Below are 23585 nucleotides of genomic sequence, written 5' to 3' on the forward strand. Positions count from 1 at the left end.
TCATTATTTAGTTTCTTTAAATATAATACAGGGCAATAATTTTGGTGGCAACAATTTGAAAAGTGATTTGGACATTTAAAATGATTCGACGCAAAATTTCATTTTGTGGCTAACAGCCCATTTGGGCTAATAAAGGTGACAAAAACTTTTGAAGTTTAAAAAAAAAATACTAGAAAAACAGACCATTAAAAATGTTTACTTTAGTAAAAGACAAACATAAATCTTTCCATTTCTTACGCAATTTTTATCGTATTTTTTCCTCACTACTATCTTTTGAGATAAAAGTACGAAGAATCTTTTCAATTACCAGTTCATTACACTATTTACTGGCCGTACTAAGAGCTGTCAAACGCATCCACTCTCCTTTATTGTTTATGATTTCTTGTGTTTACAACTAGGACAGCTTTCATTCAGAAATTACAGAACGGTCTCGTATATAGATTTGGCCTGAACCTTAGTCTTCCAATTAAGATACGGGCGTGCGGAGACAAGTTCATATAACGAGTTGAAAAAGGGCAAGGACTTCGCGCGCAGTCTCCAGTAGTAGCTAATTAACTCTCAAGGCGCAAGACGGGAGATAGATGGATTACTGTAAAAGTTACTTTATCGTCTTGAATAGGTGCAAGGTCATTTAACAATATGATTCGCATTCCCGTTTGCCACTCTGAGAAAATGAATTATAAGTTTTCCATATGAAGGTCGCTGAAAGTTTGGAAAACCAGTTGAATAATTGCAACGATTTGCTTGATAGTAGAAAATTAATACAGAAAAGAGAAAGCTTTTATTTTATTTTTTAAATGAAAATCTATTTTTAATTCTTTATAAAAACAGTAACTTTTTAAAAAATGTGCACACTACACACTTTCAGCTTCCCACTTACTTTCTGATAATGATTTCAACGGCATTTCCCGATTGCGTTACCAGATGGCGGGCTTTCTCGACAGTCATTGCCTTAGTGCTGCGACCCGCTATCTGTAGAACTGCGTCGCCGGGAGATATATAGTAGCTGGAAATAGTCCCTCGCTTTACCTGAAATACGAAGACTTGAAAATAATCTCGGGAAAACACATTAAATACAGAAATATATAAACACTTTTTTCAACTTCAATGAATTTGAATTTTGCTCGGATATCAAATAATAAAATGGTACTTACGTATTATACCGTCGACTATGAAATTCTCGAAGCATCGCAATATAATGCCTATTGTGGACAAGTGTGATGTCCCAAGACACTAACAACATCTGCATTTTCGTTTGTTTAGTCATTTAATGCGGTAAAACACTCAAAAGCAATCTAAGGGAAGTCTCTGTGGACAAAACTTTGTGGTGTTTGGAAACATTCTAAACAAAACTGACTCGTATTCATGTTATAAGTGAGGAAAACCATGAAAGATAACAATACAGCCAGCCCGTTTTTGCCTAAGTTTCGAACCAAAAACAAACTACAGCATTCAGCAATCTTTAACTGTTCGGCCACTTCTTTCGTTTGATGTAACCCCTACTGATTGTTGACAAACCACTTTTTTTAAACAAAGATATGTTGATGTATTTTCTCCTTGCATTCGGAAAAGTATTTATTACAATTTGAGACATGCCTTCTACAGATCAGCGGGCAGTGAATTGTTTTCAAAACTATGAGATGGTACCATCAAAAAAGTGTGTATTAAAGGATATAATATGGTACTTTATTTGAAAACAATGACGGATGCAACGGGAAAAAAAGTGTGACAAGAGAATATCTATTCGTAAAGCAATGAGGTTTATGAAATGTAGAATTATTTTTGTGACTGCACTCCGGTTCATTTACTGCTGGTCGAAAGAATGAACATCTGTTGAATGAGGAGGAAACAGCTGTAGATGGCCGACAAAGCAGTAATAGATTGGAAAAATAACCTGAAATTTGTACTCGGTACCATTCTAAACACGGCTTCCAGTAAAATTTGACGCCATCTTTAATAAATTCTTTATCAGTTAATCCACAAGCGTGAATTAATATTTATATATTTTGAACTATATTTGTAATTTTTATCTGTGGATTCTATAAATAAAAAGTGATTATTTATAAAATAAAAATATCTGATGTGTACACCACATGACTTCCTTGTACGGAATATTAAGTTATACGCATTTTTTCTTGCATTTCATTTAAACTTATTGGAGTGAATTAAAGCTACTTCGTCGAAAGCGCATAAACCACAATAGAATAAATGCACTCTTTAAAATCCACTATATTTGTTTACCATAGCGTTATATTTCGTTCATATTATAATTCAGAATGCACAAAATTAATTAATATCAATTGAATAATTATCTAATCGTTGCCACATGTTCTATTCAAATGCTATAATAAGTATAAAACGATGTATAAAAGAAATTAATCACACAAAACAAAAAAGAAACGGTTTTTCACAGACGATTGAGTATTTCTCATTCAATTAATTCAGTTCTCCCTTCGCGACAAGGCAAAAATACATAAAAATTCAAATTATCTATATTAAAAATTACGAAGTAAATCTTAAACACTCATATCCTCGAAAAAATTCCAGAAAGGATTAAGCATAATTTAATTGGCAATAATAAATGAAGGCGTTATCTTTGTTGTTGCGAAGCTTAGTCTCTCTAGATTGGCAACCAATCTACTATTCTGCTGTTTCAAATGTAAACAAATATGTCCGCCATGTTAATTAAAAATTAGGCTTAACCGCACTTAAACTTATTAACTTATTAAATTGTTAAATTTAAATTGTTGATAACTGTACAAATATTGCTTGCAGATTTACTAAAGGCATAAAACCCTTAACCGGAAGATAAGAACAACGTAATTCAATCATTTTTAAAGCAAAAAATGAACAATTTACAAAAATATAAGAGTAAGGAAACTGAGATCATTGAGCTGTGTTAATAGAGTATATTTATATACGTTTGGTGCGGTCGATTGCAACCAAAACACGAGGTGCACATCTACATGATATAGCAGTCCTATATACAAAATTTCAACGTTCTGAGGCTACTCGTTTTTGAGTTATGCGAAATACGTACAGACGCCACGAAACATTCTCTTCAGAATTCATTTTAAAGCAGTTTTATAATTTTTTTGGAGGAAAAGAGTCTTTCATTCTGTCCTGACATAGAGATGTCACGCAAATACATCGCTAAATAGCATTCGATAGCGTTCAAAATGGATATTTTCGTTGAAATATGCTGTCTGAAACTTTTCGCGATTACAATACTTCCTTTTTACTTCGTACAAGGAAGTAAAAAGCGTCAGTTCCTTTAGAATTCCGCAGGAATGATAGCAGGATGATAGCAAAAATGATAGCAGGATCTCTTCTAACTTTCACTGTTCGATGGTAGCCAACCTTCACCGTCGACGAGAATATACGTAAGTATCAATAAAAGTTAGTTGAGTAGATTTACTTTTTATTAAAAAAAGTGAATCTACTGCCACTAACTTTTATGAATTATTAGCTTATTTATGAAAAATAAACGAAATGGGTTATCACTGCAACATATCATAACGCTATTTTTATACTTACAACATGCATTAGATTAAAACATCAAAATTCTTTTGTCATTATTAATGAAACATTTTTCCTTTTTGCTAACATTTAGCATTTTAAATCGATTTATAACTTCCTACACCTCAATAGCTATTTCATTCGAACTAAGACTTCATTTCACATCTATTCTCTCTAAAAACATTAAATCAAAGGAAATCCTGTCTCAGTTAATGTAAATAATTTCAAGATCAGAAGAACGATTTTTTTAACACTAAGCAACAGAAAGAAAAACTTTCAGCACTGAAATTTGGCGAAAGATTGTAGCATGTATATTTTGAAAATTTCTGTACCAGTTACATAACTTATTACAATAGGAGCATCTTTTATGAATTACAACAAACCTGCAAAACTTCCACGAAAATTATCTATTGCATCTATAATAAATTAAATGCATTTTAACTGATATTAATTAGATGCATTATTGCAAATAAAATAAATATTTAAATTATTAAAAAGTGCATTTATCGTTTTAATCGTTCAGTTTGTTGATCAGTAAATAGACTGATTAAATTTAAACGATAAATTAAATATCCTACTCTTTGCTGAATAATAATATTTTGAGAATTGACTATATGCGAGGGCTCATGGAAGTTAAAGGCTTCAATTTCGACCGGCAGCAAATCTTTTCAAGAGTTGATAAGTTCTTTCTGCTAGGCTGTTCTTCAGTTTCCGAGATATGAATCGTATCAACGGATTTTATTTTGCCAGGACAGTGTATTTTACGTTACGTGAAAGTCATATACTTCCTTCGAGGTGTGAAAATAAATAATTAGTGATAAATTGAAAAATAAATTGTGTTCCATTATTTAAATTACGGCAAAGCACACGAGGGATGCCTGCCTAAGAGGAGGGAGACATTCGTAGACGACTGTCTTAAGGGAGCCTCGCTGGTACCCAAGTTTCAGATGAGCAAAACCACGAAAGCTGCAGTGCAGCCAATCCGAACGCCCAGATTTCAACCCAGATTTTTGCTAGAAATATTTACTCAATATCCTAACATCAGATGTTTGATTTATATTATGATTATGAATCGGAGGTTAATCATTGGCAAACCTGTGGCCTTTCCAGAAACTATGAATGTTTAATTATTGCTATGTATAAATTTATCAGTTAATTATTATTGTCATTTCAGTTAGTTTCACGTATTTTGTTTTGAGAAGCTATTTTATATTTTAGCCATTTTGTGTAACAATCCAAATATACATTTATGAGTTCCTTGACTCTCTTAATTATTGTCAATTATAAAATTTAATTTTTGTAAATAAAAAAAAACTCCTGCCTTATTATTTTTTAGACTAATTTTTCAAAACGAAACTCAACAACAACGCAGCTTTTGCATCTGTAACTAAATCCCTGCCGCGCCACACCACAGAAAACTCTTTTTTGTTGGCCTTGATGTTTTTTTACCGTAACCACTCAGTTGAAGCCTCAGATATTTAATAACATTTAACTAAAAGTAATAAAATTCTTGCAGTGAAAGAAATTTTTGCTAATTTGCGTACTCTGTAACCCTGTCTACGTCCAGCAGCAACTGTCTTCTCATCCAGCGACCGAATTGAATTGCTACTAGAATTTCAAACGCTGACAGTTGTAGAATTTAAAAAAAAAAGTTTTGTGCTATTATGTCACTGGAGTTAAAATGCATGTGGCGTATAATTTAATGAGCTTATTTTCGCTTGTCATTTTTTATCAAGATATTTCTTTTTCTTTTCTAGTAAACTAGATTTAAATTATGGCAGAATATTTTGTTGTAATTTCACCAAGATATTCCTTAAAATTGATTAGTATTAGATCATTTTATTAAGGTAAAACACACATTTTGAGGTGCATGTTGTGAGGAGGTGAGCTTTCAAAGAGGACTTTTTTAAGTGTCCCTATTTAAGAAAAAAAGAAAATTTGATACAGCTAGCTTCATCAGCGGTCGGATGAAAACAAGGGACGAAGTAACAGCTTTCAATGGTTTTAATCACTCGATCATTTAAGATCTCATCATTTAAGAATTCTGATCTTGCATTAAACCGGATGTCACGAGCTAAGACTGAGATATGCAGTTGAATATATTTGCGCAATAATGTTGATCGTTTAAAAGCACTTAAATTTTTAACTACTAAACGATATATATATATATATATATATATATATATATATCGTATATATATATATATATATATATATATATATATATTTAAATCGAAACTATATTTTATCCACAAAAAGATCACTGCATTGAAATGGATTATTTGATGGTTTAGTTTATGCGATTACGACAAAGCACACGAAGGAGAGTGAGAGGAGGGATGCCTTCGTGAGGACTTTCTAAGGAAAACTGGTTCGTATACACATTATATATGAGGGAAAACCACGGAAACTCCCATACAGCCAGCCCGTTCGCGGGATTTGAACATCGACTTAACTACCAGTGTTCAACGACCAGCATTCACCGCTCGGCTGCTCGTGGTCCGGATTATTGGATGGCATGGTACACTTTAAAGTTTCTGCCTATGGGAAGATATGCTTTTATGGGAAACTTTCTGAACACAATTGGTATATATTTATTTTTCGGGCAAGGAAAATCATTACCTCTGAATACTGCAAAGCACTCAAGGCAATCTCGAGAAGAGATGACTTCGCGGAAGATATTTTAAAAGAAAGTGGCTTACGTGTGCGTTAAACTTGAAGAAAATTGTGAATACATTCATGTAGCCTATCCATTGGACGAATTTCAGTCCAGGTCGAATTACTAATAATCAGAAGTTTTAAGATTTGGCATTGGTTGGCTAGAGAAATCGTGAATGTCTCAAGCAGCTATCCCATTCAGTCGTTAGAAATAGAACATGGGTGGACGTAGTAATCTTTCGATGCTTTGATTACTTGGTAATTATAAAAAAAAAGATCTTCAAAACTTGTTTTCTCATTTTTCTCATGAACAAGGATGTTCTTCATTCATCAGTTTTAAAGTGTAGAAATATTTATAATCATTCATTCGCTAAAAATTTAGTAAATACTTTGTAAATGAAGTCTTTTATTATAGTTGATAAATTTTATCGCAGTTTTACATTTATGAATGATGTGATTTATTCCTTGTTTTGATGCATAAGATCAAATATCATGAAATTAAATAAAATAATTTCACCCTTCCTGATTATATTTTAAACTATTTTCTTTTTATATTCCTCTTCTTGTAATCAGTCCGAGATTGCTGCTTCTTATGCTAAAACGTTCAGTTTCTAATAAAAAATTTTAATTTAACGACCTAACTTCCTTCGTGTACTGCCAAGAGTACAGCCAGTTTTGTACCATCCTCAGCACTTCATAGAAACTGCTCGGTTCATTTCGAGACCCATAAAAGATTAACGTTAATTTTATCTCAAGATAACTGGAACAACTCAGCTTTGTAATAAGACACGATACAGACAGTAAAAATCAGTAACCGGCTTACATAACCACGGCCGGCGCCAGGGCAGCAAACACCCAAGATCAAGGGTTGAGATGGAGAAAGATTTAATTTTAGACCGCGCTGAAGAAAGTCCGTATTTTGTTGGAGTTTTGATGATCGTAGGCAACATCTTGCGTCCACGGAAGAAAGCAGAGCCGCGTGGGCGGGAGCGGAAGAGAGTCAAAAGTTAATGATCGAGTTAATTGGTTAAATTTAACTCACTGTCTGTGCGGGAAAGGCTTATAAATGAGATATTTAAATAAGCTCAACTTCCCGCAACAAAAGCATAAACCTCATTAACAAACGGAAGAAACTGAAAGGCTGCATTCATTAGCTTGCTCTTGATTCAATATCCATTCATAGTTGCATAATATAGGATACAGTTAATACCCCAATAAAGCCATTTGAAACTCGCGTTTCTAGTTATATGCGAATTCCCTTCATCTATTAAATATGTTGGTAAATACATATTTTGTATTATTTGGGTCGCTTTCAAGGACTCACCGACAAAACGCCTGTCCTAGAAACAGAGAACAAATTAAGAACAATCTAGGTACGTCACGACTGTTTAAAATATATGTAGAAACTGGTCTATTTAATCATTTATTAACATAAAATATGCTAGTATAAAACATTTTCATGGTTTCGACTCAAGTTCGTTCCCAGAACAATCAACTCATATGAACTCATTTAATTAACAAATCAACTTATTTGGACATAAAAAGAACAGCTGGCATGTACGAGAAAAGCAAAACTTACCCGATTGACATAAGTATCACACAGTGGTGCCGTGCATGATTATTGTATACAATGATGCCGTACATACCTCCGTACAACACTTATATATGACTTAAGTATTATAAAGTGGTGTAATGTATGGCCGTTGCTACGATGTACTGGTGCCACTACTAAACGAGCGAAATCAGTCCAGCCTTATAACTGGAACTTAGCTTGAAATGAAATTAAAAGCATTATTTTTGAGTCATTTGGCGATTGTTCTGCCTCTGTGTAGTGAATGTTATGTATATAAGAAAGAACAGATTTTGCATTAACACTTAAAATCAAACAAAATGCCTCCCGATTAGCTAAACGTTTCATATCTTAAAAAATGTTTTTCTGAGGTTCAAAGTTCTATTTTAGTGGATAATGCAAAAGTTGTTCAAGATTTGTTTAAAGCATCTGTAGTAACTATTTTCATCATCATTCATTTCATCTTGAAAAAACTTGAAAACTAACCCTCTACAACCAGTCATTTCTATTCGAGCATTGATCCAGAGGTAATGAAAAATAACTACTACAAAATTGTGGTGCCGAAACCCAGGAGCTATTACTTCCTAACATCCTTCGTTTACTATTAGCTTAACATCTTCGTTCGTCCAACAAACGAAAGTTATCGAATAACATCAGAGACAAGACGCTCGCAATGCCACATAACGGCGGGAGCTATCAATTCGTAACAGCATCTGAGTAAATGCTTAAAACAATTTTAGATAGAAGGGGATAGAATGGATAACTAGATTACTGCTTGAGTAGTTAATTAATTGCTAAAAGCAAAGTACGGGAGACTATCTACCTTAGGAAACTTATGCTTTCATGAGGGACTTTCTAAAACAAGCTCGTATTCGTGTTATGTATGGCGTAAATCACGAAAACCGTTTCTAACTTGTCTTTCGGAAATCGAACCCTAATCGACTCATTCTTCTTATTTGCTGCACCATTGGTAGGCGGGTCCACTAACGGCCGAGCGGTAAAATCGCTGAACAGTGGTAATTCCGACCTGGTATCCATTCCAGGCGAACAGGCTGGCTACATGAGCGTATTCGTGGTCTTCCCCATGTGTGACGTGTGTGCGAAACAGTTTCTCTTAGAAAACCCTCCACGAAAGCATCCCTCCCTTTAGACAGGTAGCCCTAGTGTGCTTTGCTAAATCAACTAAGCCAAATCAAGCCATTGGTAGGCCTAACAGAAAATTTGCCTTGAATTACTCATTTTATGCAAAGCGCCTGTGGGTAGTCTGTGTAAGCTCTGATCAACAGTATATAAAAGAATGAAATCTGAAGGTTACATTTCCTTTTTCTTCTACAACCAGTCGGTTAAGCGGACTTGCGGACTAATACACAATAAATTCTTTCATTTCATCCATTCTCTCGCGTCTTGTCCCGAATTCGAATCTAGGGCCCGACAAATATGTGCAGTTAATATCCATTCATAACACTCGGAACGGCTGGAAAAAATGGAAATTATAAAAATATACAGATATTAACTGTTTTTTAATTAATTTTGCGCAGCATGAGGTGTTAACTGCCTACCTCTCAGATTTTCAAACAATAGAGATGACAGAACCTCGTATCAACACTATATCATCAAGCAAAATGTACACATCACAAAAATTAAGGGTATCCTGAATGTCCTGACAGCGCACGGGCTGGATGTGTGTGACGTCACTTAATTTCTCCTTTTAAGCAGTCACACTGTGCATCCACACAATAATATGCAGTTTTTTTTTCATCACTCCCACTATTCATCCTTGGCATTCCCACTATTACTCCACAGCGTGAAGAGGATTCTAGCATAGCGGGGAGTATGAGAGTATACCTGTCTAACTGCCCAATATAACGGCAAAGTACTGGTGTCCCCATCTTCCGTTACTTGCCTAAGAGAAGAAATGCTTCGTGGAGTACTTTGTAAACGAAAGTGCCTCGTATTCACCTTAACCATTAAGGAATACAGGAAAAGCTCTCCCAACCCGTTCCGCGGAAATTCGAACCCGAGTATATTTTGACAAGCACTGAAATTGGGAAATTAAATATGCACACTTATATGAAGATAAATGTTGTATCTACGTAAAATTTAAAAATCAAAACTATACAGGCCATAAATTTGGCAGAAATAAACTGAAGATAATTGCAATACCTGCTGTGAGTACAGTGTTAACATATATTGCAATTTGATTCTCAGTTTCTCTTTCCAAGCAAATGTGCCTGAAAAGAGCATACCACAAAATATTTCGCGGTTTACTTTCCATTTCTGTCATCCTCAGCTTTTGCAAGAAGTGCTGTTTGGGCAAATGTTGCGTCTGGTTGAGGAAAACGGATTACTTCCCCTTTTCCCTCGAATTCTGTTAAAAATAATATTCCAGGCCTCACCCCACGATTAAACGTCAAATGGGAACAGACTCTTTGCACCCGAAAGCAAGGGATCCTCTATTTATTTAAGAAGATAATAACGTTGTAAGGGGATCCCAAAATTCCGAATGAAGTTAAGTTTTCCTTTTATGCAGTGTCAGTTTCAATACTGAATTACAAGCTTTAATTAGTTCAAAGGGGCAATTTGCCCTGAAGGACTATTAATTCCGGTTTGGCATTTTGAGTCGAAAACATTAAAAAGCTGTATCACTTTTCAGATCGTTGCCACCATATATTATCGCCCTGTATTATAGTTAAAGAAATTAAATAATGAAGAATCTGCATAAATGTATGTATGCTTCTCGCATTGTGATCAAACAACGGTACCTAGAGCCGTCAAAATTTTGATAACGTAATCTTTCATAGAATATGGGCATGCGGAAGCCCTAATTTGGAATTTGTTTTATTATCTATTTCATGTTTTGTAACACTTTTCTACAGTCAGTTTTCGAATTTGTGATTGACAAATTCAACGATTTCAAAGCGAGCAATGGCAACACTGTATGAAATTTTTTTATTATTATTATTTCCAGCGCGCGAGACTGTGTTTCGAAAATTTAGACTTTGTAACACTTCAACGAATTTTTATTAAAATCACTAAACGATTTCAAAGCGAGCAATGGTAACACTGTACGAAAAAAAAAAAAACATTTTTGTCTCCAGCGCGCGAGACTCTGTATCGGAAATTCTAAAGATATGCTCATTTTAAAATTAATTTGCGATATTGCTGTTGAACTGAATTTTATAGTTTGGTACGTAGAACATGATATTTAATAAATAAAGGTAACACACAAAACGTTAAAAAAAGCCCCTTTGGGCGTAATTTAAAATCTGAAACCTTTCAGATTTTTTTATTATTATTATTGCTTGTATCTTCGGCGCAAAATACATTTTTATTCAATTAGTGGAATATAAGGGTTATCTGCCTAAGGGAAGAGATGTCTTCGTGGCGAGTTCCCTAAGGAAAACTGGCTCGTATACAAATTTCACACGGGTAAAGCCAAGAAAACTCCCATTCAGCGAGTCCGTTCGTCTGGAATCGAAACCACGTCGAATAAAGTCGCCAATGTTTACTTCTAAATTCGTTACAGTATTAATTTTTTTAAGAAAAAGTAGAAGAATGCAAATTCCAAAGATGTAACCGGTCACTTGTGTTTTTATTATTTTTTTATTTACCATTTTAAAATTTGGACTTGCCTAATGATGAATATCTTCCATACAATTTCTTCGGGAACGAGGAATTACTCAGTCTGAAAAAAAAAGTGCATGGAAAACGATAAAATGATTTTTTTCTCCCTGATTCTTTGGCAAGTTGTTAATAACCATTTCGGTACTATTCCGTTTTGAGGACCGTAAAAAATCGCCAAACTATTGTTGATGTAAAGTTTTACAAAATAGACAATAAAACAAACTTTAAACTCCCCAAAATAATTCCGGCAATCTTAACGCAAGAAAGGAAGTATAATAGTGAATAACTATCTAAGATTATTGTTTTAATTTAGATGAAAGGAATTTCATGTAATACTTTTTTGTTATTATAATTTATACAAAAAAGGCTAAACATAACTGAATAGATTCCTGCCTCGCTATTTCGCTACCGAGTTACCGCTAAAGCATAATTTCATTTCGTTGGTTATTCAAACATAATTTTATGTAATGAATGATGCCTTTTCTTTGAAAAAATTCTATTGCAGACTTTTCGTCATGGACAATTCCCAAATTGTTGAATCCATAGAATATGAAAAAAGGATTTAAAAATTAAACTAGTATTTCAATGCCGTCTTAAGAAATGTAGAACTATCTAAACTAACGCAATTTGAAATCAGCTCGTACGTTAGATTTGCGCGCTGTTAAATGGGCGCGTTTGCTAGATTTGGCGCTTTTGCGCGTACAATTTCACTGCAAATTTTTTACGGTCCTCAAAACGGAATAGTACCAAAATTTCTAATTTTACGAATATCTATTGTTATCCTTCCCTTGGATTTTTCTTCAACTTGACCATATTTAAATACTATTTTAGCGAATATTTTTATGCTTCGAAATTTTCGCCAGATCGTAAGCTTTTGGCGATATCTGAATCCGGTCCCTATAACAGAACACTACCGGAAAGTGTGAAAGAATGTATATTATTTGTAACAAGAAAAAAACGGCTTGCTTTTCTTGTCCACAGTATCAGTGTCTGATATTATTTCACGAACGAATTAAGTGTATTTTATTTCGAATATTGTCTGGTTTCTATGCAATATAATTTTTACGTAAAGAGGCAATCAAACATAATGAACCTGGCTATCTGCCATAACGTTGAGAACAAATGAGTCGCATTCTTAAAAGGTTTATTAAATGTTGAAAATCTTCAAAAAGGGGAAATAACGAAAATTCGAAACTTTCTTACGAGAACTTTAATATTTACTTTAATATTATAAATTAAAAGTATTTTATTAACGACAGAAAATTTGAATAAGAATAGGGAGAGTGTGAGTTAATAGTAGGAATTTAAAAAATAAAATACATGAAAATAATAAAAGCTTTCAGATCTTATATTACGCCCAAACGGACGTTTTTATTTCATTTACAGACACATTTCCGGAGCATTTGGGGTAACGCCACATTGTGCTAAAAATATTTCAAAACAGCGCATGTTTAGAATTTCCGATAGAAAGTCTCGCGCGCTGGAGATAAAAAGATTTTATTCCCTACAGTGTTGTCACTGCTTGCTTTGAAATTGTTGAGTTTTTTAATCAAAAATTCGTTAAAGTTATACAAAATAGACAATAAAGCAAACTTTAAATTCCTAATTCGGGCTTCCAGATGCCCATATTGGGGTGAAAGATTATTTTATTCAAAATTTGATGACTCTAGGTACCGTTGCTTCATCATACTGCGAGAACAGGATATGTAACGTGCATAGAAGGGAGCTTCCCTTAGAGAGTCCTCTACGAATACTCTCCTTATAGACAGATAGCCTTCGAGTGCTTTGCCATAATCGAATAAACCAAACTTGAATATTTTGCTAAAATTGTATATAATGTATATAATCGACTTCGGGCAAGCGGAAACTAAAACGAATGAAGGAAGGTTTCAAGTAACCGGAAATTTGCGTTAAAAAGGCATCGTCTTAAGAAATACCTAAAATGATCTGCGAATATGCGTATAAAAGTATTTTATAAAGAAAGATAAAAATTATTTGTTTTGGAATAAATGTTGAAAGTATTTAAATTCAAGAAGTTCAAATTTAATTGTATATTTACATCAGAAATATTCTGCATAAAGTTTTAGTAGCATTAAAAAAAATTTCTGGTGATAAATGAGACAGCAATAAACTTAAAAGTGATAATGAAAGGTCAATGAAATGTAATCTTCGCAGTAGATAGCAGTTCTTTTTCTTTCAACAGCGGAGGTATTACGTGAAAACTTTAATGTAAACACAGCGACAAAATGCACTGCATAAGGAATCAAAAGGCTACCTTTTAATTTTTGGAAAGAAAAAATTTTTTACACGTTTCATACATGCAAGATAAAACTGCAAAAAGAGAAAACACTCCAGTTTTGCCTTATACTGAATAAAAATGCATAACCCATTTCTAAAATAAATTTCGATAAAATGAACCTTTAATGAACATTTTTAAAAATAAGAACGCTTGCTTGTGGTAGGAAGTGAATGACCCACCAAACTGTAGGACAGCCAATTACTTTGTTTTTACCGATTGTAACAAAAGGGTTTTGAAAAATGACACTATGGTTTAAGAACAATATGTGTCTTTATTAAGGAAAGAAAGGGAAGAAAATAATTTCACTTCTATTAAAAAAATGGCGGGAAGGGGTTCTATTAATAAAACATTTTGAGTTAAAATAATTCTACATGTCGAAAAAATAATTAATTTTTAATAATCTCATGCATTAAAAATGGCTAACATCGTTCTCCTCTGTGGAATGGTGCTTGCTACACCAGGGTGTCTGAGCCTAGGCTTTACCCCCTGTAGAATATTTTTGTAGCTTCGAAGTTTGATGAAAATAACTTTAGCAATTAAGCATTAATTAGCTCCTAGCATTGATAATTATATTTTATATCATTATATTTTTTCATTATTAATATTTTAAATTTTACTATTTTGAAATATTTAGATTAATAATATGCTACTGTACTAATGTAAATTACTAAAGTAATTAATTTTTCAATAGGTAGTAATGGGAAAACAAGCTGTAAGAAGGGTTAGCACAGAAGCAGGTGAATTGGTGACGCTGTTATATACACATGGTAAATATGCATACATAAATGGATAATATAATGCGTAAAACTTCAGTGCTTCGCTGTAGTTATATGTCACGTTACGAATGAATTCAATGCATAAAACATTCCATTTGACTTGCGAAAAATTTCGAAATATACGAATAACAGAAATTCTGCTACAGTTTGCTTCACTCTTTGCAATAGCTGGTGAAGTTTTTAATACTACCGGAAACATTTAAAGCATTTCACAAAGAATGCGCAAGCACAGTTTTCTGGCTGCATGATTAAGCAGCAATAAAATAAAAAATTAAAAAGCTGCTGTAGTTTTACGGTATTTTACGTTTTAGAATACTTCTGTTTAATAGCAAATGATTAAAAAATATAACAAAATAAAATATGAAAGGTTTTGGTTTGGTTTATTTAATTATGGCAAAGCACACTAGAGCTATCTGCCTGAGGGATGCCTTCGTGGAGGACTTTTTAAGGGAAACTGGCTCGTATACACGGGGAAGACCACGAAAATGCCCATGCAGCCAGCCTGTTCGCGGGATTTGAACCTCGGATCGAACTACCAGTGTTCAGTGACTTTACCGCTCGGCCGCTGGTGGGCCTAAAATCTGAAAGGTTTCAGGTTTAACGGTCGCCCAAAAGAGTTTGTTAAGGTTTCTTACTCTCTGGCTGAGCTCAGAGTTTACCAGTCTGCTGTTACAATCACTCCTGCCTAATCCATTTCTTTTTGTCTTTTTAGTTTTGTTATTAAGCATCCTTTTTTTCGCTATTACGCCATAGACACTTCAACAGAAAAGTTACAAAAATTTTAAAATCAGCTTGTATTTAGAATTCCCGGTGAAGTGTTAAATATTGACATACGTTTTTCTGTTTTATTTTCTATGTATCTATATCAGTGTACAGTTTTCTTAGTAAGATGGCTCCCAAAATTTTTTTTTTGTCTTTTTATTATTAATGTTCTGTATCTTAAATTTATTAATTAATATCCTGTTCTTCAGACTTACGCCACATAAAATTCAATTGAATAGCAAAGTCAAAAAATATTTAAAAACAGCGTATTTTTGGAATTTCCGATATACAGTCTAGCTCGTTGAAGATAACAATCTTTAATCCGTACAGTGATGCCACCGCTCGCTTTCAAATCGTTGAGTTTGTTGTAAATTCATTAAAGATTTACTAAATATGAAATATAGAATTCTGAATTCCAAATTCCGGATTCCAGGTGCATACGTATGTTCAGATGGAGGACTACGTTATTGAAAATTTGATGGCCCTAGGTACCATCGTTTTATTCACAGTGGGAGAATACATTCATACAGATTCATACATTTCACATTCATAAAGATTCTTCATTATTTAATTTCTTTGAAAGTTATACAGGGAGATAATATTTTGTGGCAACAGTTTGGAAAGTGATTCAGATATTTACGAAACTGCTGTAAAATACTGTTTACTCTTCCCTTCATATAAATTTAAAATTGCGCATTTATCAGATTATAGCTAAGCAAATTAGATTATGGTTATCTGCCAAAGGAAAATGAAGCCTTCATGAAGAATTTCCCGGTAGAAATTGGCTTACATTACACATGGAGAAAACATAAAAATCCCACACGGCTTGCTCGTTCGCCGAAATTTGAACTCTAGTCGAACTTTCAGTGTTCGTCGGTCTTAGGTTGCTCATAAAGTATTTTATAATCATTTACAGAATATTATTAAATTTTACTGTTTCATGTTATATTATATTCTCTTATTATTATTTGTTTTCAATACAAATAGATTAGTAACGTTTTGTTAATTTATTTATAATTGTAAAAAAAGTACAAGAAAAAATTGTAAAGTACCCACTAGTAATTCTTAAGATTATTTTGGAGACATTTGAGGGCAGTTGGGTCCTGCAATACGATAAATTTAACTTCAAACATTTTTCAGATATATAGCCAATTAGTCAAAGAAACGAGTCGCAGCCCAAAACAGCATCTGGAAGCCCGAATTTGGAATTTATTATGTGTTTCCATATTTTGTAAAACTTCAAAGAATTTTTTAATAACAAACTCAACGATTTCACAGCAACCAATGGCAACACTGTACGGGGGGGGGGACATTTTTATCTCCAGCGCGCCAGACTGTGTATCGAAAATTGTAGATATGCTCTTTTTAAATTATTTTGCGATATTGTTGTTGAATTGAATTTTATGGTTTAAGTGCGAAGAATATGATATTTAATAAATAAAGGTAAAACAAAATACGTTAAAAAAAACACCCCTTTGGGCGTAATATAAAATCTCAAATCTTTCAGATTTTGTTTTGTTTTGTTTTATTCTGAGGTCAATATTTTCAGTGTGCAGAAGGAAGATACTAAGAGGAAATATTTTCAGGTAAATAAAAAATGAATTTGAGTGAGACATAAAGCTGTGTGAGAAATTTCTTGGAACTCATACAAAAGCCAGGCCACCGATCTCTTGTTATATTCTGGAGCCCTTAATTTTCACTCAAAAGTGGTAATAATTTTTTTAAAATATGAGCACAGGCAACATTCTTACGTTAAGATAACATTGACCCATACCATACCAGTTACATGTTAACATTATATTTCGGGTTGTAAAAAATTGCACCTCAGATAACATTATACTTAAATTCTTATTTATGGAGTGGCTACCAAAAGTGTTCGTACTACTTTAAGAAGTTGTAGAAAAAGCGCTGTAACCCGGAACCGAATTCGAATATAAAGCCTAATATTTTGTTTTAGTATCATCTCCATCCGATTTTGAATAAAACTAAACTTTTTTTCAATATTGACTTATTTTCCGTTTCTAAAATTGCAATCTGTAAGGAGGCTTAGATAAAACACGCCGCAAAAATGATCGTGCAACTATCTTATATTTTCGTAAAATTTCATAAATAAAATTATTGTCTGACACTTTTTTTATTTTTGAATTTTGATAGAGTTTAAAAATTCGCATACCATTATTTTTTGCTTGCTTATCTCGTTATATTTTATTAGATATTTAAAAATGGATCATAATCGTAAAGAAACTACAAATATCATTCGAAAATTGATAATTTTTAAGGGTGGAAAACGATCCCGAATGTCGCTAATTTAGTAATATCCCATTCTATGGTGAAGTATGTGATAAAACGCTTTAAAGAAAAAATTCGGATCGAAAATCGAGTAAGAAGAGGTCGTCCAGTCAAGTTAACGTGATGAGAGATTTAAAGTTAGAAAATTTTGAAAAATTCACTTTTAAGTGTTGTAAAGATTTCTGCAGAATTTAGTAAAACATTTTTCTTTCAATTTCACCTGAAACTGTTCCACGAATACTAAAATTAGCTGGATTACATGGGCGCTCTGCTCAAAGAAATTTTTTGCAAATGTTAAAAAAATAGAAAGCTTATTCTTTCTTTCGCAAAATCAATGGTAAATAAGCCTAAAGCGTACCACGTCTTATTTGTAGATGAAAGCAAATTTAACATTTTTGGTTCCGATCAACATATAACTGTATGGAAAAACCTTAATCTCAAGAACTTGATTGGAACAGTAAAGCATGGCGGTGGAGGTGTCCTTGTGTGAGTGTGCATGACAGCATCGGGATTAAGTAATTTTGTATTCATTGATGGCATAATGAACCATGCTCTTTATTTAAATATTTTAAAATATAATTTAAAATTATCCACCAAAAATGTGGGTGTTGGTATCAACTTAATTTTCTACATTGATAACGAGCTCAAGCAGACGGCCCTCAATGTTCGCCTTTTGTTGTGTCTGTAATTGCCCACAAATTCTGAAAACGCCAAAGCAGTTACTAAATTAAGAGCCGATAGAACGCATTTCGAAAGAAGTAGAGGTCAGAGTCCGGAGACACAACATAAAAACGAAAATCGGACTAAAAGCAGGAACATTGATCCAGATATTATAATAAAACATTGTTTAATTCTATACATAGACGTTTGAAAGCTGTTGCAAATGCTGCAAAATATCCTACAAATACTGACTAACAGAAATATTACAATACTACTAAACTGTACGAAGACATTTGGGAGGTAACTTTTCTGTTTACTTTTTATTACTGATTTTCAAAAAATAAAATAAAAATCTGAAAGGTTTCAGATTTTAAATTACATCCAAAGGGGCGTTTTTAACATTTTATCTGCTGCCTTTATTTATTAAATATCACGTTCTTCGCACTTAAACCATAAATTTCAGTTTAAGAGCAATATCACAAAATAGTTTTAAATTGAGCATATCCCCTTTAGAATTTTCGATACAGAGTCTTGCGCGCTGGAGATAAAAATGTTTTTCTGTGCAGCGTTGCCATTGCTCTCTTTGAAATCCTTGAGTTTGTTAATCAAAAATTCGTTAAAGTTTTACAAAATATGAAATCGATAATAAAATAAATTCCAAATTTGGGCTTCCACATGCCCATATTCGCAGTAGGATTATGTCGTTCAAAATTCGATGACTCTATGTACCGTTATTTTATCACAATGCGAGAATAGACATACATTTATGCAGATTTTTCATTACTTAATTTCTTCAAATACAATGGAGAAATCTAACTTTGGTGGCAACAGTTTGAAAAGTGAAACAAACATGTATAGTGAACCAACTCAAAATCGCAAAACGAAAACAGGGACAAAGATCCTTTGGACTAAAAATGAAAAGAAAAAAACTTGTACCATGTTCATAAAATAACTAAGGTTATTTTGCTATGAGAAATTTATAGATTTTTTTAATTCACATTCTCAAATATTAATTTTTATAAATGAATAAATCAGCATTTCACTAAAACTCGTAAGTATACGAACACTTTTGGGAGCCAATGTAAGTTCTCAAAATCTTCCTTTTCCATTTATTTTCTATTAATATTTCTTTCCATTTTGCATTACTTACTAAATTATTTTAAAAAATGGGAAAATTTTTTCGCATTTATTTCATTATGAAAGAGCAGTGCATTCAGAAAATAGACACTGATAACTTCAAGAGAGCTTGCCCTTTCTTGAAATGTATTCATGCAAGGCCAGATAGAAAGAAAATGTTTTTCACTTATAAAAGCTGCCTGCCATCGCTTGCATTCGTTACAAAGTCTTCTATTCAATATTGCAGTACTTTCTTTAACTGAAATTTAGAATTAAAATTGGTGTTTGACTTTGCAATAAAATATGCACTTCCCTACTAATATAAAACTTTTCGTGAATTAGTGACATTTTATGCTGTTAATTAAGTGAAATTTCATGAATTAACAACATAAAATGTCCCTGATTCATGAAAAGTTTTATGTTACGTTTTAGTGTTATGTTATGCACTCTCTGCTAACATAAAATTTTTATGAATCAGTGACGTATTATGTATTTAATTTATGGTATTTAATTTATATGACGTATTTAATTTATGGTTATAATTAAATTCAGTGACAAGTGATTCAGTGATTCTTTTTTACAAGCATTTAAATCAGTGAATCTATTTTCTATTACATATTAAAAATTAAAAATATCTGATTTCCTTTTAAAAAATACAAAATACAGCTTAGCTCGAAAAATTTGATAATCGATTCAATTAAACAAATTCTAACTTTAAAGATCGCGAAATATTAACCATCAAAATAAAAACAAACGATTAAGAAAATATATTTTAAAGTACAAAAAGTTAAAAATATAACTCACCTTGTCGATGATCATTTGATTTTCGAACATGCCAAGATTGAAGCCCCACTCCATCTTGCTATCATTTCTTTGTAAAAGAATACTGACCAAATTATCCATAACTATTATTTGAAGAAAGAAGCTTCATACAGGTGAGCAGTGGAACCTCGTTTTCGTTTCTGTTCGTAGAACTCTGTTTGAATGCTTCGCGGTTTGACATCATTTTCAGAGGCATCACTGGGCCTGGGTTACTACCTCAATTTTGTTAACTTTTGGCAATTATTCGCTACATTTGGCGAGATTCGAAATCATTTGGGATGACATTTGATTGTTGCAAGTATTATTTTTTGTAAATAATTACATATATTATTATTTTTTTATCATATATAACTGGAAATTTTCAAGTTAAATTCAGCCTAAAACTGTAATTAATATTGATTATATTTCGTAGTAAATATATGGCAATAACTAACGGAAAATAAGCCATTATTTGCTCAGAGTAACTAAAATATTACTGGGCATAAGAAACATTCAAGTGATCAGTGATAAAAATTCAGCTATTATTAGAATACTAAATAATTCTTATTATTTTTTATACTAAACTAAATTACTATCTTTATTTCTCTTATTACTTTCCATACTAAACTGAATTAAACTCTTTCTCAATACTTTTTGTTCTTTTCATGTCTAAATACCATATTAAATCTATTATGAGAAATAAAGTTAGATAACTCTTATAAATAAACGAGAGATTTTGAATATTTTGTCTATAAATACAAAATTAGGATAAAAAATGTATCAGGTCACTGCAAAAAAAACACAATAAAGTCCTAAAGCCCCTTTAAGAAAGTTTTTAACCTGGAAAGGATAAAAATTCGAGGTTGATAAGCTACTTTGTTAACACATATCTAAAACATTTTGAGATTTATTTGGCTTGAAAAAATTTATTTCGAATCATGGAAAATGTGAGAAAGACGCAAGTGAACTATTTTGAGTGCAATCAAATCTATTTTTAGTAATACGATTTCTAAATGCATATGAAAACAATTTTTTTGGTTTATGTGATTACGGCATAGCCTCGTAGGTTACCTGCCTTTGTCGAGGACTAAGGGAAACTGGTTCGTATATACGTTACACATGGGGAAAACCAGGAACAGGCTCATGTAGCCAGCCCTTTAGCCTGGAATGGAACCTACGTCAGAACTACCAGTGCTCAGCGATTTTACCGCTCGGCCGCTAGTGGATCCGAATATCAAATGAAGAATGAGTCGACCAGGGTTCTATTTCCGAAAGACAATCTGGAAATGGTTTTTATGATTTAGGGCATAGATAACTTGAATACGAGCTTGTTTCCTTTAGAAAGTCCCTCATGAAAGCATAAGTTTCCTAAGGTAGATAATCTTCCGTAATTTGCTTTATCAATTATCTAAAAAACCACTCAAGCAGTAATCTAGTTATCCATTCTATTCCCTTCTATCTAAAATTGTTTTAAGCATTTACTCAGATGCTGTTACGAATTGATAGCTCCCGCCGTTATGTGGCGTTGTGAGCGTCTTGTCTTTGACGTTATTCGGTAACTTTAGTTTATTGGAAGAACGAAGATGTTAAGCTAATAGTAAAAGAAGGATGTTAGGAAGTGAGAGCTCCCGGGTTTCGGCACCAGAATTTTGTAGCAATTATTTTTCATTACCTATGGATCAATGCTCGAACAGAAATGATCAAATAAACGTTGATGAAAATAGTTACCACAGATGCCTTAAACAAATCTTGAACAACTCTTGCAGAACTTTGAACTTCAGAAAAACATTTTTTAAGATACGAAACTTTTAGCTAATCGCGAGACATTTTGTCTGATTTTGAGTGTTAATGCAAAATGTATTCTTTCTAAAATACATACCATTTTCTATTACATACACAGAGGCTGAACAATCACCAAATGACTCATGCTGAATACTTGTAATTTCATTTTAAGCTAAATACCAGTAATCATCTGAACTGATTTCGCTGGTCTAGTAGCGGCAGCACTGCATCGTGGCAGTGAGCATACATTACACCACTTTATAATACTTATGTAATGTAATAAGTGTTGTACGATGCGCGGAACCTTGTATACTGTACCATACCTAAGGGGAGGGTGCCTTCGTTGAGGACTTTCTAAGGGAACTTTCTCGTATACACAGTACATATCGGGAAAACCATGCAAACGCCCATGCAGCTAGGCCGTTCGCGGGAATTGGGCCGTGGACCGAACTACCAGCGTTCAGCGACTTTACCGTTCGGCCGCTGTTGAGCCCAAATTTGTTTGAAAAACAAACGATGTAAACGAGGAAAGATCTATAGTTAGAAATATTAGTTCTAATCCTGGAAATCAGTGCATGCCAAATGATCTAGGACTTGCAACGTTACAAATCTATATATTATTAATCGCAAAGTTAATAAATTTACATCTTTAAATATCTAAAAAAAAAAAAAAACTTGAAAAAGAACTAAAAAATGAGAATACCCTTTATCAGCATTATGATTTTAATTCCAAGCATGATAATTTTATACGCAAGCTGTGGATTCCATATAATTGATTTCATAAAAGCAAAACACCTTCAGATAGACCAGAATCCTACTGGGCATATTAGGATCATACGCAAGATATAATTAATAAATTTAAAATTTCTATCAGAAATGGACTTACAAATAGATTCACCACAGAATGAGAAAAAAATGGAAGCTTGTTTCTGTCAAAAATTTCTGAAATTCATTAATTTGGAAACCTGTCTACACCAAGATCTGTTCATTGGGTTCAAATTTCGGCGGACGGACTGGCTGCATAGAAGTTTCCGTAGTTTTCTCCTTGTGTAACATGTATACCAGCCAGTTTCTCTTCAAAAGTCCTCTACGGAGGCATCCCTCCCAGTAGGTATATAGCCCTCGCGTGCTTCACCGTAATCAATGAAACCGAAAGAAATCAATCTTTCATAGATATGAACATTGGTAGTTAGGCCTGGATTCAATCCTTGGGAAATGAGCTGACTGCAATGAATAATTATATTAATGACACTCGCGGATCAAGTGACAAGGAAACGAGTCTTTTAAGTTACAGTGGTACGAATATAATCCAGAAGTTCACAGATTATTCAAAACTAGACTTTTATACTTGTGGGTCAAGTGACAAGGAAACGAATCTATTATATTATTATGGTATAAATATAATCCAGAAATCCACAGATTATAGACAACTGGACTTTTGACACTTGCGGATCAAGTGACATGGAAACGAGTCTTTTAAGTCATAATGGTACTAATATCCAGAAGTCCACAGATTATAGATAACTAGACTTTTATTGTTGTGTTCTTGCAAGAGACTCTCAAAGTTCCGTATAAACATAATTTATAATTAAAAAAACGTAATTGTTAAATCAAGAACTAATGTCTTCTGCCCCTATACACTGACTACCAATAAGCATTTGGACACCTATGCAAATGACGATATCTGCGGCCCTAAGGTACGTCACAGATTCCGCCGGTATATACCGTG

General features: G+C 33.1%; 1 long non-coding RNA gene across 1 annotated transcript; it reads right to left on the reverse strand.

The window, feature by feature from the left end:
- Positions 1–876: 876 nt before the first annotated feature.
- Positions 877–20258, reverse strand: LOC146996953 (uncharacterized). Its single transcript, XR_015041851.1, has 2 exons — positions 20078–20258; positions 877–1029 (listed from the first exon to the last, which is right to left on the reverse strand). It is a non-coding gene; the product is annotated as an uncharacterized LOC146996953 (long non-coding RNA).
- Positions 20259–23585: the final 3327 nt, after the last annotated feature.

This window comes from Stegodyphus dumicola, chromosome 6 (genome assembly GCF_044657685.1).
Source record: "Stegodyphus dumicola isolate Sdum_Otavi_A_Nest chromosome 6, ASM4465768v1".
NCBI lineage: Eukaryota > Metazoa > Arthropoda > Arachnida > Araneae > Eresidae > Stegodyphus > Stegodyphus dumicola.